The sequence below is a fragment of the Sceloporus occidentalis genome, unplaced genomic scaffold (genome assembly GCF_023333645.1).
Source record: "Sceloporus occidentalis isolate IW3139 unplaced genomic scaffold, rSceOcc1.0.p SCAF_72, whole genome shotgun sequence".
NCBI lineage: Eukaryota > Metazoa > Chordata > Lepidosauria > Squamata > Phrynosomatidae > Sceloporus > Sceloporus occidentalis.
In genome coordinates, this window is record NW_028317052.1 from 3563131 (window position 1) to 3568963 (window position 5833).

Consider the following 5833-nt stretch of genomic DNA (forward strand, 5'->3'; position numbering starts at 1 on the left):
CGAGTAGGACAACACCCGCCTCATATGCACTCTGGAGTCAATTGCCTTTGGGACTCTGTTTTATACAGAATACAATCATTTCTGTTAAAATATCTGGTGCCTTATGTTAGGACCAGACACACAACTCACCATATCACTTGTTTTTTTAATTTTATATTTAGAAATTTTAATGTACTGCATTTTTTTTATTTTCTTGTGATTTCATTTTTTCACACGGTAGGAATCTATTTGTGAGGCAGGATTCTGGTTTGGCCGGCGTTAGAGCCTCTGTGCCTTCAGCTGATCTGCCTTCCTTATGCTGTCATAGCTGCCAAAAATGCTGCTTTTAACTTTGAAATGCAAAAGCCCCCAACTTGTTCCTACACTGGACTTGACCTGAGAGCTCAGGTGTGTTTGCTGTTGTGTTTGGAAGCTCCATGTTCATTAATCACACTTGTGCATTGCCAAATATTAACCACCAGAACTTGGCTTGGGGTACGGTGCAGGACTTAATTGCATGTGCTTGTGATTTTGTTTTTCTCTTGTTGCTTAGATTGCAACTTACTAGCCGTCTGGTAGGTCCATGGCTGACCCTTTAAAAAACGCATGTATCCTGAATACACGCTTTGCCTTCAGCTTGTTCTCCAGCACTGGTCCTGCCACCAAAGCTTCCAGGTGGGAACATGCTCCTGGCCCTCATACATCACATTTTTATACTGTGTTTTATTTCTATCTTTGGCTTAATCTGATACGCACTTGAGGAGTGAAAAACAAATTGCAAAGCATTCCTAACCTCTCTGACAGTGTTATGGTGATGACGGTCTTTACTACGCACATCTGCCTCGTTGCTGAAGGACTGCTTTGTTTCCTGTTTAAGATACATCTGGGTCAGGTTGGCATTATTGTGGTTATATTGTATTTCCTATCATTTTTCTTACTGTTTTTAAGTACGTTGGGGAGAAGCACCAAATACATTCTAATTCAATGTGTTGGTCAGCCCTTTGCGAGTTGAGTAAATAGACAAATAGGAAAATGTGCTTCCCCTATTTCATTTCTTAATGTACACCCTTGAGTGCCCCAAACATTATTTTTTTGTTTGTTTTGGAGGGGGGGCGGGGTCTACACTAATTATAATTAAACCAACGTTAAGAACCAATGCTTAAAAAATATGCTTTTGATTTACAAACTCTGCAGAGATTTTATGGACATGGTGCTTAATCCCCCCCATACAATTTACTTCTATGGCGTCCCCTTTTTTTTTATACACATTTCCTTTTATTAGGTCATTAACAATATTTTGGCTGATTTTATTTAGAATTGATAGGAATGCAACTAATAACTAGTTTCCGGGACCATAGACAACTCTTCTTGTGATCCTGAGCTAACTTATGACTTATAATTAGTTTCACGGCAGCAAGAGATCTACTAGCAAGCACCCCCACCCCCGACATATAAAAAAAAGTACAGTACCGCTTTCATGGCTTTATAACAGTCTCTTGCCTTAGGAGTCTCCCCCGTAGAGTAAATGGTTTGTTTTACTTATGCAGCATGGCATCTGTATATGTTATAGCCGTTGTAATCGGAGTCCAGTATGCCAGATAAATACTCGTCTGCTGTTTGTTGCAAAGTTATGGGAAGGTGATGTCCCATGAAGGAAATGTGTGTTCTGTACACTACAGAAATCACAACTCTGGGTGAAAATCTGATAGATATAAATTTTATACTGCTAAAAAAGGATCTCCATAAAGAAATGGTCCGCTACAACGCTGATTGTTAGTGTGTGTTTTTTCTGTTGGATGAGCTTAGTTTAGTTTGGGCATTGTTTACTGGTTTGAACGACAATAATACATATCATATATTCCTTGTGTATTTTATTTGGAGTATAGCACTAGGACACATTGGTGGCTTTGCATAAGAAGTGATTCTGGAGCAGTTTAAGTGGTCCTGTAACCTTAGCAACCAATGGAATGAACAATCGGCAGGAGCACAACGTCTACTATGATAAAATAATTTTTTTCAGGCATTGCTTCAGAATCGCTTTTTATATACCCAAAATCCCATTGTTTGGCTTAATATGTGTTTTTCATTTAAGCTCATCCCTGTATCTGGGAAATATGTGAATTTTATTTTAAACTGCGACGACTTTAATTGCAGAGTAGCGCGTGATCTTACTAGTACGCTTACTCTGTGTACTCTTTTCCTGTCGCCATGGCCTGTATTCTACTGAATTAGGCTACGTGCTTTGAAGGGCAGCGTCAAAGCAGAGGGGCAGAGAACTTATTTTCTTTTTAAATATTTTATTTTGTGATTTATTACTGTAGAGTCTTTAAAAAATGTTACATTTAAGAAGATGTTGTGCAATTTTGTCAGTTGAGGTAACAAAAAAAAAAAAAAAAGCCATGGAAACCTATGATTTCTTGTATGTATTTTGTTTTTTGTTACAAAGCTAGAGGAAGGTAATGCATGTTGAGATCTGCTAGTGTGGCAAATTTTCAGTAATAGCAGTCATAGCAATCACCATGGATTACTTAATCCTTCCCTAGTGATTAACTATATACTGTTAATTTTTGAAGGAATATTTTAAATGAACAGGTTTTCATTCTACTTGGAGTTTCGTTTAAATGCAGTTAACTAAAATGAACTACTAAGTTGCAGTTAATATTAATGACATCATATTTATAGGTAATGATCTGTAACTAGCCTTTCATAGACGTCATGGCCTAGACAGTACCTCTGACTGTGGAGCGTTTCTATATCCCCCTTAAAATATATAATATATATATTATTACTTTAATAATAACCATTCTGTTCATCGTTCTTCATGAAGTTTTGCCTCTGTGGTCTTTTTTGTGGTTTGATGGCCTCTTTTGCATAACATCTGTAGGGTCAAGCTCTGTTCTGCATGTTTTGGAAACTACAAGCGAAAATACATTGATTATACAGTCACTAATTTTGTCATGAACTGTTGGGTCAGCAGTAACCATACAAAGGTGGACTACTAAAAATACCAATTTTTTTTTATTTTTTTTTTAATCCTACAAATCCCACTGATTCTAGAACGTATATAAAGAATTAGTTCTGTGTAAAGTGAATATACCTATATACTATATTTCTGTAGTACTTGTATTCATGCTATATTTTTAATGTATGTGTAGCTAATCAATATTTAAAAAAACAAAACAAAAACACGCAACATTAAGTTCATTTTGTCCAACCCCTTTCTTATTGCATGCTACTGGTCACAACACTTCGGCACCAGTCCTGGACAGCAATATGGTAGACTAGCCCTCACTAGTCAATAGAAAGCTATGAATTGTCTTTCTACGGTGTTGAGTCCATGAAGCGGGGGCAATACTGAATAACATAACTTTGCTATGTTAATTGGTGATTAAAATCTGACTCTGATATTCATATTCTGTTCTCATTTCGGAAACAAAAAACTTGTTTCAAAGAGGACATTTAATAATGGTTACGGATTCTGCAGAAAACAATAGTGAATCTCTCATATCTCTTGCTTATTTTAACCCATTTCATTGCAGACAAATGTTGCTGTGCCTTAACATTTTCCAGGATTTTGTGTTCTGTTCCAAAATATATTTTGTAATTAAAGACTATGTAGCAACTGTTACATTATAAATGTTGAAAATCTGAGAAGACCTATTAACTTCCAAACAGAATGTCACAGCATTATTCCGAATGGTCTACCCCAAAACACACTAACGCTTTCTTTTATTTAATATATTTTTTATATTTCCATCTTATATATTTATATACCATTTTATAAGGTGTTTTTTCCCAGTTACCTGCTCATTATCTGTCCTTATCTGGGACACATAATAGTGTACTGTATAAAATGTGTGATCTGGTATACGACCTAAAAAAAATAAAATATTCAGGGATCCTGAATTGTCCAGAAATATATCGGAAGACTTGTATAACATAAAAGATCCAATATCCTTTGTAACAATGACTGTTATGTAATTTCACAATATCTGCATGTGAAGAAATGTGCACGCCATTCACCATGTGACTTGTGCTGTTTTTGTTTTTCCTGTGACCCTATGCAAGTTTTTCAAATCCGTGTAATAAAGATCCCAATGAGTTATAACCACACATTTTTGTCCATTTATTGTGGTGCCGGCATAAACCATATATCTCTTTAGAACATACTGAAACTGTAAGGTTGTAACCTAAATGCAACCAGAACTAAACTGTTAAAATCGTCCTGGTTGACCAAGCCTTTGCATACAAAGGTTTAGGTCACACATGCAGCCATTCTTTGTGATGTTACAATGGCATGAAAGGTGTATATACAGGGTGGTGTGGCTCTAAGTTCCACATTAAATGCCGTTTGAAATGCTAGTGGCTAGTCTAGAATATTAATTTGAAAAGTACTGACTTTTTTGCTAAAAAACTGTAATAGTGTGACGGGGTATCTCGAGTGCATATTTTATTCTGACTGCAGCCAGAGAGTGTGGTCTTTAAGAAGAGTACAGAGGCTACCTAGTAGGGCCGGCCCAGGACATAGTGCCACCTGGGGCGGAGTTTGAAATGCCCCCCCTGCCGACGCCACTGCTCATTATCTACCCTTCCTCTCCCTACCTTCTCATTACCTACCCAATCTCTCCCCCCTTTGTACTTCACTTACCTTCCAGCAGTCTTGCGGCAAGAGTCTCCCTGCTCCGCCGCGGTACGCGCTGCTTCACTGCTGAGCGCCGGAAATGACGTCATATTCCGGTGCTCAGCATTACAAGCTGGGCGAGACCGAGCTAGAGGGCTCGAGGAGGAGAGAGAGGGGCGCTGAGCGGGTACTGAAAACTTGGTAAGCGAAAACCACTCGGCGCCCCTCTATTTGGGCTGCAAAGTGCCGCCTCTTCAAAAGTGCCGCCTGAGGCAATTCCCCCACTCTGCTCCATGGCAGGGCCGGCCCTGCTACCTAGGGCGCCGGGCAACAAAATAGGTTCCCTGTGGTGATGCCCCTCCCTTAGCCATACTCCCCCCCATATCTATTTTTCTGTATTTGTAGTAATTTAAAAACAAATTTTAACTTGCAGCTTGCACACATCACAAATTATTATTAAATATATATTAACTTATTCGTGACAATGGTTGATTTTATTTTTTGCACCCTTCGTGACTGTTTTTAACATTTCTGCGGTGCTCGTGTTTAGCTGTAATTTTCTTTCCCATTTACTGAACCCATACAAGTTATATATTTGTGGGGTTTTTTAAGACAAGAAGGGCTTTCTTTATATGTCATTATTTTGATTGTATTATAATTTACTATAAAGTATAAAATATGGTGAAAACTGGAGGGGGAAAAAATTGCTTTTTCTGACTTTTACCTGAACAATCTTTTACTCTATAAAAGCTAATGAAAAAACTTGCTTTTAGATTCTACTATTTGTCCTTAGTTTATAAATGTTTGGGGTTTTTTTTGGGGGGGGGGGGAGTTGTAGTGTTTTGCTATTTCAAAACCATTTTTTCTAAATCTGGTCATTCTGCCCAATGTGCTACTTGGGACATCTTTGAAGCCGGCCAATGCAATTTACCCCATCGAACCATATTTTTTTTTTAACAAGACATCCCAGGGTATTTCAAATGCTAGCATTTTAACTCTTTCCATGTACTAATTCTACCACCAATCTTTTGTCAATCTTTGTGGTAGTATTTTTTTTTGAATTCCCCTACACACATTTTACTTCAGGTATGAATTTACAGCTCCTGGTATATGTCACTGTCAAACACCCCAATATGTGTTCAGCAACATCTCCCAAGTACAGGGATCCCCCCCCCATGCATAGGTTTGTCAGGTTGTTTGGGGGGTAAAAATTCAAATGTGGGGCATGCACAT